General features: G+C 42.3%; 1 pseudogene; it reads left to right on the forward strand.

Annotated features, from left to right (window-relative positions):
• Window positions 1-226: 226 nt before the first annotated feature.
• LOC108801842 overlaps window positions 227-14397 on the forward strand; it is a 17151-nt pseudogene continuing 2980 nt past the window's right edge.

The following is a 14397-nucleotide window of genomic DNA, read 5'->3' on the forward strand; positions in this document are numbered from 1 at the left end:
ACAGAGGAAGCTTACGCCAGTCTGTACCCAACAGGCAAGCCGTTTCTCTTAATTCGTCGGTTGTCTTCTATTGCTTAGTGGTACATTTATAGGTATAACATGTTTTAAGATGTTTGATGGTAATGGTTGCATCTAAAAACAAAAAAAATAATTTTCTTAGGCATGCAGAAATATATTTGTATGTGTGTGTATCCGTAAAATTAATAAAACTCTCATTATTTTTCAGCTCACAGACTTTCAAGATGATAAACTCTTCTGTGAATTTCACCAGCTGTCAGCCACAATCCGTTCCTTTCTTCATTCCCATTTTCCTGGGCTTCTTCTTCTTCTTTGGCTTTGCATTGAACTGCATCAGTTTGTGAATATTCTGGTTCAAGGTTAAATCTTGGAACTCAATGGTGATTCTTCAGTTTAACTTGGCTATCTCTGATGCCATCATCGCTCCAGCAGCTCCTCTTCTGGTTATCTACTACATTACTGACCGCTGGACCTTTGGGTTGTTCTTCTGCCAGTTCAAAGTCTTCTTGCTCAGCACCCACACATATGGAAGTATCTACTTTCTTGCCTTAATTAGTATGCACCGTTATTTCACTGTTGTCCCTAACCCCAAAAGGAAGGCCTTTAGTGGAAAGCCATGCATTACAATACTTTGCCTCACAGTCTGGGGTTGTCTGCTTTGTCAAGGTATTCCATTTTTCTTTGTCCTCAAAACATCTGAGGTCCATGGAGTTACAAAATGTCTCAGCATCCACCAAACAGAACAAACAGTTTTATTTTTTGTCTGGAACTGGGTCATCTTTTTCACTGGTTTGCTTATTCCTTTTTCTATAACCTTGGTCTGCTATGCTCTGCTGATTCGATACATCCTCAAGGTCAACCCAATGAACTCCCTCAGCAAAGTCATGGTGTCCAAGTCAGTGCAAATCATCCTGGTCTCCCTGATAATATTCATAATTTGCTACATCCCCTGCCATATCACCAGGTCCATTGCTGTTACCATTACAGTGTTCTTCCCAGCTTCGTGTTCTTTGCTGGAAAGTGCTGAAGTTGCCTTTTACATCACTTGGATAATGTCTGGAGCAAATTGTTATATGGACCCCATATTGTACTGTTTTGCTTCTGAAAAATTTAACAGCATATTCACAAGTTGGTGTACTTTTCTAAGAAAACACTGTCAGAACATTACAGTCAATTCCCATTGTAACCCAGTAGAGGCTCCTTTAGACACTCGATGCCTTGATGCTCTCCCAGCAACAAGCATTACAAATACAGGTCTGTCAGGATCTGCTGAATAGTAGAGATGTAATAGATTTAAATGTATCTAAATCAAAGAATAAAAATGTAATATATTGCAGCTTACCAGCCATGTTTTGGTCTAGGTAGTAAAATAACAAAGATATACTCACCCGAACTGTGGCTGCTAGACTGGTCCCTCAGCTTCTCTGCTCCTATGTTCCGGTGATAGAATGTCCTTCAGCGTTCTCACGTCCAATATACTGTATAGGACGTGATGACTCCTGGGTAATTAGATCACTGAAGTAAAGGGGGAGAGAGGCTGTATGGACTGGCCTAGCAGCCAGGCAGATCCATGGACTGGGTAAGTATATGTTTGTTATGTTACTAACCTCTAAAAGCTGCCTGTAGACTCCTATGCATAATATGCTACAAAGAAACCGGTAAGAAAGTTCTTTAAAAATGATGTTTAGGTATGCTGTGTGAATGGGAACACATAACAAGCATAAAGTGGGGTTTCTAAAATTTGGCTTCAAAAATGGAAATACCTGTTAATGGGAAAAGGGCCTAGCATGAAGGGGACCCTTGCACATTTTTTTTAGATGTCAGGCAGTGTTTTATATGTACTTTGGATTCGTTGTCCAATACAGAAGCCTGGCGCTGTCATCATAGAGGTGGAGCACGGTACTGTCATGAATGTCATAAGATGCTTTATTTATGTTTCTTTAATAGAATAGCCTTGTGCAGTGAAAGTCAAAATCAAAAGACTTGTTTGTTTTCTTTCTCCTTTCTTAAAACTTTATTTCCAGAACTGTTTTATATGCTTTCCTAAACTGTTTTGTCCTACAATGACCACTGTACTAGACACATGTACTTAGCAAATTCATTATGTCTTTTGGTAAAAAATAAAAACAGAATACAAAAGTAGGATACTTTATAAAGTGAAGTAAATGTGAGGGAAAACTGTTACACTTTTATAAACTTCTGTAAACGCTGTATATAAAATTGCCATGTAACAAAATCCCATTATAATCTTCAAAAATGTTTCGAAAAAAGTATAGCTTTCTGTTAAAAAAAAATAAAAAATAAAAAAATATATATATATTTATATATATTTAAATCATTTAAAAAAAATGCAAATTGCAACAGAAAAGAGAGTTCTGGTTGTTTGACTGGTTGTTTTAGTGACTGGGGGAGCTCCTTATTAAACATAATTTCCTGCTTTTTAGAAACCATAGATAGAGTCTGACATCACTACCACGTGCTTACCTGGAATGTGAGGCTCAGTTGCATGGCATTGGAGGAGGGGAGAGGAATGAGGGAAGGAGGAGATGAGACTGTGACCAGGGCCGGATTTCCGGCAAGGCCACCGAGGCCCGGCCTCGGGGCGGCACGGAGAAGAGGGGCTGCACATGTTTGAAGTCACCCGACGCCCGGAAAATACAGTTCCGGGCGCCGGGCGGTAAATTGTTTTCTACATTTAGCCCTGCTTTGCACAAGCAGGGCTAGATGAAGAATGGGGGAAGCCGCTTGTTTCTTTACAAGTGATCTCGGCGATGTCGCCAAGATCACTTGTAATAACACTGCAGGCTGTCCGTCTACCCCCCTCCCTCCCCTGCACCTACATCTCTCCATGCTGCGTCCTCCCGGCTCCGGCTCCCTCCTCTCCTCGCTGGCCGCTGACGTCCTCAGGATGGAGAGTGGTGAGCAGAGCGGCAGGGTTAATAGTAACCCTGACCGCTCTGTGTATACAGTGAGAGTGGAGAGGTGTGCTCTTACTCTCTCACTTGTCACAGGAGTTCCAGCACGGTGCTGTGCTAGAACTCCTGTATTGGAGGTGACAGGTTCAATAAAGAGAACCTGTCACCTCCAATTGCTATCACACAGGGGATTGTTAGCTGCTGTGTAATAGCAATAAAGTTAAGTGGAAAAAAATTGATAAAAAAATAATTACATACAAAAATAAGTAAACAATTAATAAGTAATAATAATTCAATTAAAAAATAAAGTAAAAAATAAATAAAAAGTAAAAAATAATAAGAAAAAATATAAAAAATTATAAGAAAATAATTATAAATAAAAAATTATAAGATACAAAATTATAAAAAAAAAAGTAAAAGATGACAAGATAAATAAAAATGTAAAAAGTAAAAAGTGATGCAAATAAAAAAAAAAGAAACAATAAAAAAATTCAAACCAATCCTGCAACCCCGGTTTGCATTCTCCACGGGGGGTGGTGCGCGGGAGGGGCGCATTGTGGGAACTGGCCATGGGGCGGCAAGCAGGGTAAATCCGGTCCTGACAGTGACTTTTTTTTTTCTTCTTCTTTCTAATTCATCTTGTTTGGGGTTTTTTGGGGGTGGTTTAGGGATGGGAGGGATTTTGGGTTGTCGCTTTCCTTGCTTTTTTTTTTAGATGAGACCCCTAGGGGGAAGAATGGTTTTTATACCAATGGGAAGGGAAATTTATGGTGGCTGTTTTAGGAAGAAGTTATGAATATCTTTCTCTTCTGTTTCTGATTGGATTTCTCCCTGGGAGAGTCTTTTAACAGGATGTTTACATGTTTATATGTTTGTATTGTTATATATGGAAACAATAAAGAATTATTATGCAAAAAAATGTCCTGCTTTTTTATAATCAGTGCACAAAACCAGTATTTCAGTTTTCATTGACTGTTGGAGCCATAAAGAAAAACTATAAAGATTTAGGATCAATAATATTTAAATTCTACATTGAGGCTCGATTCACACCTTCGGAATTTTGTTTGATGCATTATCCATTATCCATTGAAATCAACAGAAGCTCATCAAAACGCATGTCCTCATATCATGATGCACATCAATGCACATTTTGATGTACATTATGATGGCAGTTGACACTCAATGCAAAGTGCATTCCAATGTGCATTAATAAGGAGCACTGACATGCGTTTCGATGTGATTTCATTGATTTTGATGAACACCAAGGGGAAAAATACAAAGGTATAAATAAGGATTTGACTTTTGCATGCTGTTTAGGAAAATTTGCTTGAAAAAATGTACCTGTAAGAAAGTTTCCATATGCGGCTTCGCAACGTTCTTGGTTTTTTCCTTCTTTGTGTGTGTATTTTGTTCTTGCTTGACATTGGTTTTAACATTGAGAGAAAAGCAAATATGAGTAATATAAAATGTTAAAGAGACAGAATTTTTTTTTGCGTATTTTATTGTTATCTGATGTTTTGTTTCACATATTATAACAACATACGCAATTAGTGAGACAAAACCACAAATAAATGATAGCGTACTTTCTCTTTACATTTTGATGTTACAACGTTTTCACCTTTTTTCTACTATGAAAAAACATCAAATAAAAACAAAATACACAAAAATTGATACCCCCCACAAACATACTGTGTGTCCTTTTCCTTATACAGTAAACTCCCAGTTATCCGACACCCACAGGTATTGGTAGGTGGCGAATTACTGTAGTTTGTGGTTATTTGAGAGTTAATAGTAACTCTCAAGCCACCACCCTACCCCACAGCCCCATTCACTTGTCAGCTAGCTTCAACAGCTGCCGGTTGAATCTAAGCAGCTGGGAGCAATAGCCAGACTCCAATTGGCCATTTCAAATTGCAAAAGCAGGCTGGCTATTGAAACCCCACCCACTGAGCAGAGGAACGGACCTGAGCGAGAAAGTTCTCTCTTAGGTCTGCTCCTCTGCTCAGTGAATGGGCACAATAGCCAGTCTGCTAATGGCTATTGCAATTTGTAGGCTGGGTATTTCTACCCATTGTTTACATTGTGTTGCAGACTATGGAATCTAGCCCCCGGCTGGCAGCAAGATGTAAACAAAAAATTTAGTTTGCAACTAAATAAATGTAGTTGCTAACAAAATTTTATAGTGTACTGTGCACGGAGTAACTGGCAATTTTTAATGTTTGTTTTTTTTGCCGATGGCTTAATGCACAAAGACATCAAGCCATCCTCGATTTTTGGGGGCCGGTTGCTTGAATGCTGGATAATGGGGAGATTACTGTACTTTGTTCTTATATTTTTTTGAAATATACAGTATTTAAATTTTTTTTCACAGTAACAACAGTGAAAAAGTTGGTTTCACAAAAATGTGTTTGTGTTTCTTTCCTTTTTTTGTACATTGAAGTGTTATAGAGTATGTGGGAAAAAACAAAAAACAAAAAAATACAAAACAAAAAAATACACAAAAATAATCAAAAAAATACCCAATAGACACCCTGAAATAACACCATGTACCACCTTAATTTTGACTTTCCCATCGATCTTTGCAAGACTGGTTAAATTACTGAAATTTTGCTAAAATGTTGAAGAATTATTGACTAATTTTACAGTTTAAATATAGACTGAATATAGATGGTGTCACAGCCACTTCCCAGCAGGTTGACCCGGGTGATAAGGGGGGAGTATTGGTGATCATGCAGGTTGACCCGGGTGATAAGGGGAGTATTGGTGATGTCCCAGGTTGAGTCAACTTGGGAGTTCACTAACACCCCCCCTGTAACTAGCCCCTTGCTCGCTCGGTTCCACTCTCCCGGCACTCCTTAGATTTCAGACTGCAGCGTCTGATATTTCGGACATCCGATAATTCGGGATTCGAACTACAGCTCTGTGCCGTTCGTATCCAGTTGTGATAGATCAGAACAAACACCAGGCAGGCTGTATGTAAGTTCAAACAGGAATCTCGTTTATTGGATGCACACACACACTTTTGTAAACAACAGTTTGAAGGTGGCCCAACCGACCACCTTCCTACTGGTCAACTGCAAAGTATCCTCCAGTCCTCACCTAGGTCCTCTTGGCCATGCAAATGAGGACTCGAAACAGGGCAAATAGGGATTGGTCCATAGTCTCTAGGCAGGAGGCTAGCCCTCAGGCTCCTCCAGCAGCCCCAGTGACGGATTTCACTAACACCCCCCCTTATCACCCAGGTCCACTTAGGATTTCCCTAACACAACCTCCTTATCACTTGAGTCAACTTGGGATTTCACTAACACCCCCCCTCCCTTATCACCTGGGTCAACCTGCCGAAACACTATCACCACTCCCCTTATCACCCGGGTCAAACTGCCGGATCACTAACACCCCCCCTTATCCCCCGGGTCAACTTGCCGGATCACTAACAATCCCTACTTATCACCTGGGTCAACTTGCCAGATCACTAACACCCTCCTCCTCACCCGGGTCAACCTGCCGGATCACTAACACCCTCCCCTTATCGCCCGGCCAACCTGCCGGATCACTAACACCCCCCTTATCACCCGAGTCAACTTGGGATTTCACTAACACCCCCCACTTATCAACAGAAACTTTCTATTTTTAACTTCAGCAACACACTAAATAAGGCTCCTGTGTAAGCAGCCTTTTATATTGTGGGGCTGGGACTGAGCTGTGAGCCAAGATTGGCAAGATTGGGCAAAGTCATCATTACTTTGCCCAATTATGGCTCATACAGAGCCCTGTGCCCTGATTGGGCAAAGTCTTGCACATGACCTGTGGTCCTCATTCCCCCCTCCTGGCCTCTGCCATGCTGCTGCTCCTGATATGATAGTATGACTCTGATGTGAAGAGGGGGCCGAGGACTCTGATGTGAAAGGGGTACCGAGGACACTGATGTAAAAGGGAGACTGAGGACTCTGATGTAAAAGGGAGACTGAGGACTCTGGTGTGAAAGGGGGACGGAGTACTTTGATGTGAAATGGGGGGCTGAGGACTCTGATGTGAAGTTGGGGAATGAGGACACTGATGTGAAGTTGGGGAATGAGTACACTGATGTGAAGTTGGGGAATGAGGGCACTTATGTGAAGTTGGGGAATGAGGACACTTATGTGAAGTTGGGGAAAGAGGACACTTATATGAGGGTAAGACCCTGATGTGAAAAGGGGGGGGCTTAGGTCTCTGATGTACAGGAGGGACTGAGGACTCTGATGTGAAGGGGGGACTGAGGACTCTGATGTGAAGGGGGGACTGAGGACTCTAATATGAAGACTCTGATATAATGGGTGACTGAGCACTCTGATTTAAGGGAGGGGTTGAGGAGTCTGATGTGAATGGGGGCTGAGGAACTCTGATGTCAAGGTGGGGCTGTGAACTCTGATGTGAAAGGGATACTGAGGACTCTGATGTGAAAGGGAGACTGAGGACTGAGGAAACTGGTGTGAAGTTGGGGAATGAGGACTTTTATATGAAGGTAAGACCCTGATGTGAAGAGGGGGGGAAGGGGGGGGGGCTGAGGACACTGATGTAAATGGGAGACTGGGGGCTCTGATGTAAAGGGGAGACTGGGGGCTCTAATGTAAAGGGGAGACTGAGGGCCCTGGTGTAAAGGGGAGACTGGGGGCTCTGATGTAAAGGGGAGACTGAGGGCTCTGATGTAAAGGGAAGACTGAAGACTCTGATGTGAAGGTGGAAACTTAGCACTTTGATGCGAATGGGGACTGAGGACCCTGATGTGAAGGAGGACTGAGGACCCTGGTGTGAAGGGGCACTGAGGACCCTGATGTGAAGGAGCAACTGAGCACTTTGATCCGAAGGGGGACTGAGGACCCTGATGTCAAGATGGCACTGAGAACTCTGATGTGACATGATGGGGGACTCTGCTTGACATGATGTGGGAACTCTTAAATGCAAGGGAGGGGCTGATGTAAGGAGGGGTGACTCTGATGTGAAAAGGGGGCTTGTGATGTGAAGGGGGACTCCTAATTATAAAGGGGCTCCAGATGTAAAGGGGAGACTCTAATGTTAAAGGGGGGTTCTGATGTGAAAGGGGGCTCTGATGTGAAGGGGGGGGGGGACTTGATGTGAAGGGGGGAACCCTACTTTTTTGTGTGTTTTTGCATAGGCTCCCCCCTTCAAATCTATTACATTTTAGACTGGAGAACCTTGAGCTTTTGCAAACCTTTTAAAGAGTTCCGTGACTGAAAAAAGTTGAGCAACGCTAGGTTAGAACATCCGACAAGCTTTTCTTGTTTCTGTTCCCTTCCTATTCCCACAAGGGAGATTTCCTTTCACTTTTTGCCTAAAATACTGATTTTTAGAAATAGACTGTTGACACCAGAACACAGTGTCCCAGATTCCCCTTTAACTCTTCTTTCTGATGACAACTATAAAATGCAGGATTTTTTTTTATCACTTTCTGTCCACCACCAGGACAAAGAGAGAGGGTAAAAACAGTTTGGACTAAAGATATACTTTACGATTATTATATGGTACATAATACACACCATTCAAATATGTAAAATTGTTATTTTAACAATATTTTAAGGTCCCGTTCAATGTGTCTAATGTAAATATGTGATATTTGCAGTAGAGTGAATCTTTAGAATTTATTGAAAAATAAGTATTTTCTCTAAACGCTGTCAGGCTGAGGAATAAGCCGGAAATCTGTGGGTAGCCTAAGGCCTCCATCTGCGGTGTTAGTTTCCAATGCAATGACAGACTCTGCAAGCTGATCAAAATAATTTACATTAGGTAGGTGTTGTAGTGCCATCTGCTGTTCATTCTGAGTAGTGCAAAAAACTATTTTTGGGGTTTGTGTAGATATTTATATTGAAGTACTACATTGCATTAGCATACATTATTTCCGTTACCTGATCTATGAATATTATCAGATGATAACATTCATGGACACTAACACTGAACACTGGACACTACCATGTTCTTTGCACTGATGACACAACCCTTACCTTTACCCTAACAATAAGTTAGCCCCTTCAAATCAAAACTTACCTTGTTGTCACCAACAGTATTGGTGCCATCTTGCTCTGAGATAACTCTTGGTGCAAAAACCTGTTTTTCATTCCCAAAAGCAACCAATCACCTCACCCCCAGGTTAAGGGACAGGTCACAGGGGTTGCAGCGTCAAGGCATATCAATGCTAAGCACAATGCACTTTCACTGAACATACTGTATGTGTGACTTTCCAATTGCCTATCAAATAGTCTTGTACATGTGTACTTTTAACCTGTCTACAGCTCTCCTTTAAAGTGAAGGTCCAGCCAAAATTGCATTATCGCTGTTTTAAACAAAGTTGGCTGTGATCAATTCTTTGCACTTATTTGAGCCATAGCTGGGCAAAGTTTCACTATGAGAAAGTGAAAGCTTTTCTATTAGTTGGGTCTCTTCCCCTTTTTTAGATTATAATTTTAGTTTGGGTGATTAGTGCGCATCAGGCAGTTATTGCTAACTGTCCATCCAATAGGTGTCTTTTTTCGCAGTGCCTTACTGTATCCATTTTTTTAAAAATGGAAAAACACTGCGTTTCTATTCTTAATAACATGCATATTAAATAAATGTAGTCCTCCTCTGATCCAGTTCAGATTAATTTTATTAAAAGTCAGCTTCTAAGTCACAAAAACCCCCTGCTGCACTGAAGGCCCTCTCTGACATGACACATGCAGCAGGGCAGGCCAGTACCTAAAGCACATATTGGGTCACCTCCATGCAGGCATCCTTAATGCTGTAGTCCATAAATGTGGTCGCTTGTAAGCATTTTATGTACAGCCTTGCCATCCCTGTTTGTGTTCGCTTGACCAGGGCAGGGACAGCCTTTTGAGAAAAAATTAAAATGGTAAATCTATAAAAATGTAAATATTAAAAGACAAAAAAAATACTGATGGCAGGTGGGAAAATGGTTGGGTCTGGACCATCATTTGGCTCTCAGCAATATTAAAGGTCAGGATTCTGCCTCACTTCTTGATTAAAGCCTTTTTACAGGGAGTCTGCCATGTAGCTCTTCTTGTTCATTCCCTTACGACTCATAGGATCTGTCTGTGTTTGCTTGACCAGGTCAGGTTATTAAAATGTAAATAAAAAGTATTTAAAAATGTTGTAAATATGTAAATAATTTAATGTGTATAACATTTTGGTGGAATGCATATGTCAGCCTCCAGACTGCCTATTTCATATGTTTGACCATTGAAAAAAGATTTGAGGAAGAGTGTATAACTTTTTGCTGTTACCTGCCCTTCCCCCTGGCCTCCTTTAAGTTGCTGCTGCCTGCCCTGACCCCCGCATTGTGAAAAGGTGGACAGCGTGTGGTTGTAAGTTTCCCCCAGCAGCTATGTCTTTAGTGCCAAGACTATGAATAAATAAATAAAAACTGTCTGCTAAGTGCCTGAAATAAGAAAGATTATGATGTGAATTAGACATGCTTGGCCCCTGCTGTCTGCTGCCCAACCACAGCATAAATACCAAATGAGACAGAAAGAAATAACAAAAAAAATCATAATTATGAGAATAGAAATCAACTAAAAAAAGTAAAAACAACAAATAAAAACAACTCAATAGCAGCTGGAATAATAAAGAAAAATATAACTAATTGAAACAAATAAATAACTATAAAAATAATAAAAATTAGAAATTAGAAAAAAGAGAAGTAAAATGTCCCCCTAAATAAGCAAGCTGGAATAAAAGCAGCTGGAAAGCCAGCAATTTAGTCCAGCTAGCATTAGGACAATTTTTTGCTTCAGCTTCAGCAGAATACATGTTAAAAAGGCCCACAATGCCTGGGACAAGCAGTGGTCTGTAATTAGACCAACTCCTCATAGCTTGTTTGTAAGGCTATAGTGGGATTAACAGAAGAGGTGAAGGAAAATGGGAACATTACCAGAATTTGCAGGCAAGTTGCTCCTCAGCGCCTGGAAAGAGTAAGAAGAGAATGCCTTTGTAGCAACTTCTTTACATTCTGCTAAATAGTGAAAGAAAACCACTCCCCAGAACCTTTCCTTGTGTCATAATCATGTTGGAGGAAGAAGAGGTGAAGGGCAGAAGGTGTACAGGAAGGAGGAGGAAGGAGATCACATTAGCCATCCTCCTACATACTACTTCTATGTGTAAGCACCTCTGTCTCTCCTCTAAGCCTGTCTTTTAAAAAAAGTATTTTAGACAATCCTTATTTAAGGAAGAACAAGCAGCCAATGGCAGTAGGATTCTATCTTTATTTTTGCTGCTGCTTGCCCTTCCATCTTGCTGTAGAATTTCCCTCCTCCATTTGCTGCCATCCACCCTTCCCCTTGCATTGTGGGAGGGTAGGCAATCTGTGGCTGTAGGTTTTCTCCCCGGCAAGACATGACCTCTCCCAGCCTCCAGAGACCTGACTTTCCTACTGGAAAAATAAGATATTAAAAAAACAGAACTGGCTGCTGAGTAGAATTATGCTGGCAAAGCAGAGGAATTGCAGACATGTCTGGCCTCTGTTGTGAGTAATCCAACCACCACAGCCATATAAAAAAATTAAAATAAAATATATAGCTACTTTTAAATATAAAAACTAAACAAGAAAGCAAGTAAAAACAAAAAAAATAGCAGATGGAAATCTGCTACTCTGGGGCAACTCAGGCTGGGAAATATCCACTAGATGATATGCAGGAGAGGTTGCAGCAAAAGGAGCTTGGACAAAGAAGGGCTCAGACCACCACTCTTGAAGGTGTTTCTAATGTAGCATATTTTTTTTAGTTTCAGGTGGCAGCTGATGACCACTGCCATCTGTTGCTGCACTGTCCTGCCAGTGTTCAATGTTTGTGGCTGTTGTCTCTCAAGTCTCTAACTCAAATTTATATTTCAAGATAAGTCCTGTCTTGTCTCTCCCTCCTATATTGCGGCCTAACCAAGCTGCTTACATACTGTCCAGCCACTGAACAATATTTGTGGCTATTGTCTAATGTTTTTATATTTTGACAAAAATTGGAGATATTGGGATGGGTGGGAGTTTGTGGAGTGTGGGGTTGTGGTTTTGAAGTGTTTTTGTGCACTCTGTTTTGACATTTTGTTAAAGTTTTAGGACAACGCAATGTAAGGAAGATTACAAACTATACAATTAAACTTTGTCACCACCGGCCAATTTATACAAAGTTGAGAGCTTTAAAAAAAATTCAGATGAAAATGTTTAAAAAGTTTTTTAGATCTTTTGCGGGTTCTCCCATTGTGCTATTATGGCTGTATAAAAAAATCAGTTGTCAAAGCCAAACTACCTAAAAAGCTTTTTTTAAATTTGTCAATTTGGGTACTTCTGCTGCTTTTTTTTAAGCCAAGCCTAATATGAAAGTTGAAAAATCAATTACATATCCAAAATATGTGGTGCCAGAATAGAGTGTGTGCTGACGCTGTCTGTGAAAATCACACTGTTCCATAACTCCACATACAGAATCTCAATAAACTCATTGAACTTAATAAATGGTGTGAATATTCACTTTATTACCCAATCATGTGCAGAAAAAATAAGTAAACAGGGAAGTTGGGCATTAAAGAATATCTAAACCCGAACGCCAATATATTGCAATGTACTAGTCATTAGATGTGGTGCCTACATTAGTTTTCTTTTTTCAGGCTGTTTTAAGTTGTTAATTACACCTGGTGATCCTGCACACTTCCTGTGGGTTACTCCCTCAATGTGTAGTAGGTTCATTACACTGTAAGTCATGATGCAAAAGGAGATTTCCATTTGTCAAGACACTGAGCTTCTCCTTTGTTTATTTTCCTCTGAAATTAATTTAAACCAAAACCAAAATACCATATGAGGACCCTGATTATTTAGGGCAGACAGCAGCCCTACCTGCCCAAAAACAATACAAGTGTTCAATAATACAATTTCATGGACCACCAGTGCAATATGCGTATCCACATTTATTCTTATATCTGGCTAGCATTCCTTGTCAAGGAAACCTGTCATAAGAGCTATTTGGAGGATGCCATTGCTGGCCACCTTCTAAAGATGGTAATTGTCTGGCTGCCTCTTAAAGGGTATTTAAACCCTCGCAGAGTTTTGCATATACCTACTGCTAGCAAGATCTGAAGATTCTTGGGCAGCCGCAATGATCAGGGGGTGGGCACCAGTGCTGGAGGGACTGCTGAAAAACAGTAAAAGAAAGTAGCTGGTCTGGTGTCCAAGACTGAATAGGGGCCCGACCCTGGGGTGAGGGTAGGTCAAGCCTTTGCAGAGGACAGCAGCTGTTCTCTGCAAAGGCTTCCCTTGCCCTCACCCCAGCGTCTGACCCCTATTCAGCCTTTGGTTCCACCTGCTTGCTGCTACGGTGCTGATTCTGCACCAGCACAGTAGCAGCAAGCAGCTGATGCCCAAGGCTGAATAATAGGGGCTCGACGCTAAGGTGGGGAGCCTTTGCGAGGACAGCACTTCAGCGTCAGGCCCCTATTATTCATAGGGGCCCGACGCCCCTATGAATAATAGGGGCGCCTTGTTTGCCCTGTCGGAACAGCACATCACCTCGCTCGCAGTCAGGTAACGTTGTGAGCTCTCAGCCCTGCCGCTGTCAAACTGAGACTCTCAGTTTGACAGTGACAGGGCTGAGCGCTCATACGTTTCCTCGATCGTCTGTACGGTCCATCCACTCGGTCTTCTGGAGCTCTGCCCACCAGCCAATGAGAAGAGACCTCACCCCTCCCATCCACCACACGAGGATCTCTGGCTGGGAGTTTGGAGTTTATCTTCAGCAGCAGATGGAGACTATGTCGGCACCGGCTGGTCCTGCATGCTCCTGCCAGCTCCCGCCCCCGAGACACGGCCAGCACAGTACTGGTGAGTGGCGGCCTGGAGAGCCCTGAGGAGAGCGCTGTGGAGAGCAGGTGAGAGCCCTGTGGAGAGCGCTGGTTTAACCAGGGCCCTGTGGGGTCTCACTAGGGCTCTGTGGGGTCTAAAAAGGCTGGTGCCCTGGTGAGACCCCCCACAGGCCTGCTACCCTGGTGAGGCCCCCACAGAGCCCTGGTTTAGCCAGGCCTCTGCGGGGTCTCACCAGGGCTCTGTGGGGTCTCACCAGCCCTGGTGAAACTCCACAGAGCCCTGTTGGGACCCTACAAAGTCCTGATGAGACCCTATAGAGCTCTGAAGGGCTCTTTGGGATTTCACCAGGGCTCTTTGGGCTCTTACCAGGGGCCTGTGAGGTCTAACCAAGCTGGTTAGACCAAGCTGGTTAGACCCTACAGAGCCCTGGCGAGACCCTACAGAGCCATGGTGATCCAGGGCTCTTTGGGATCTCACCAGGGCTCTGTGGGATCCAACCAGGCTCTGTGTGGTCTAACCAAGCTGGTTAGAATCTACAGAGCCCTGGTTAGACCCTAGAGAGCCCTGGTTTAACCAGGGCTCTGTGGGGTTTTACCAGGCTCTGTGGTGTCTAACCAGTCCCCACAGAGCCCTGGTGAG

The sequence above is a fragment of the Nanorana parkeri genome, unplaced genomic scaffold (genome assembly GCF_000935625.1).
Source record: "Nanorana parkeri isolate BGI_ZX_2015 unplaced genomic scaffold, ASM93562v1 scaffold2524, whole genome shotgun sequence".
In the NCBI taxonomy this organism is placed as follows: Eukaryota; Metazoa; Chordata; class Amphibia; order Anura; family Dicroglossidae; genus Nanorana; species Nanorana parkeri.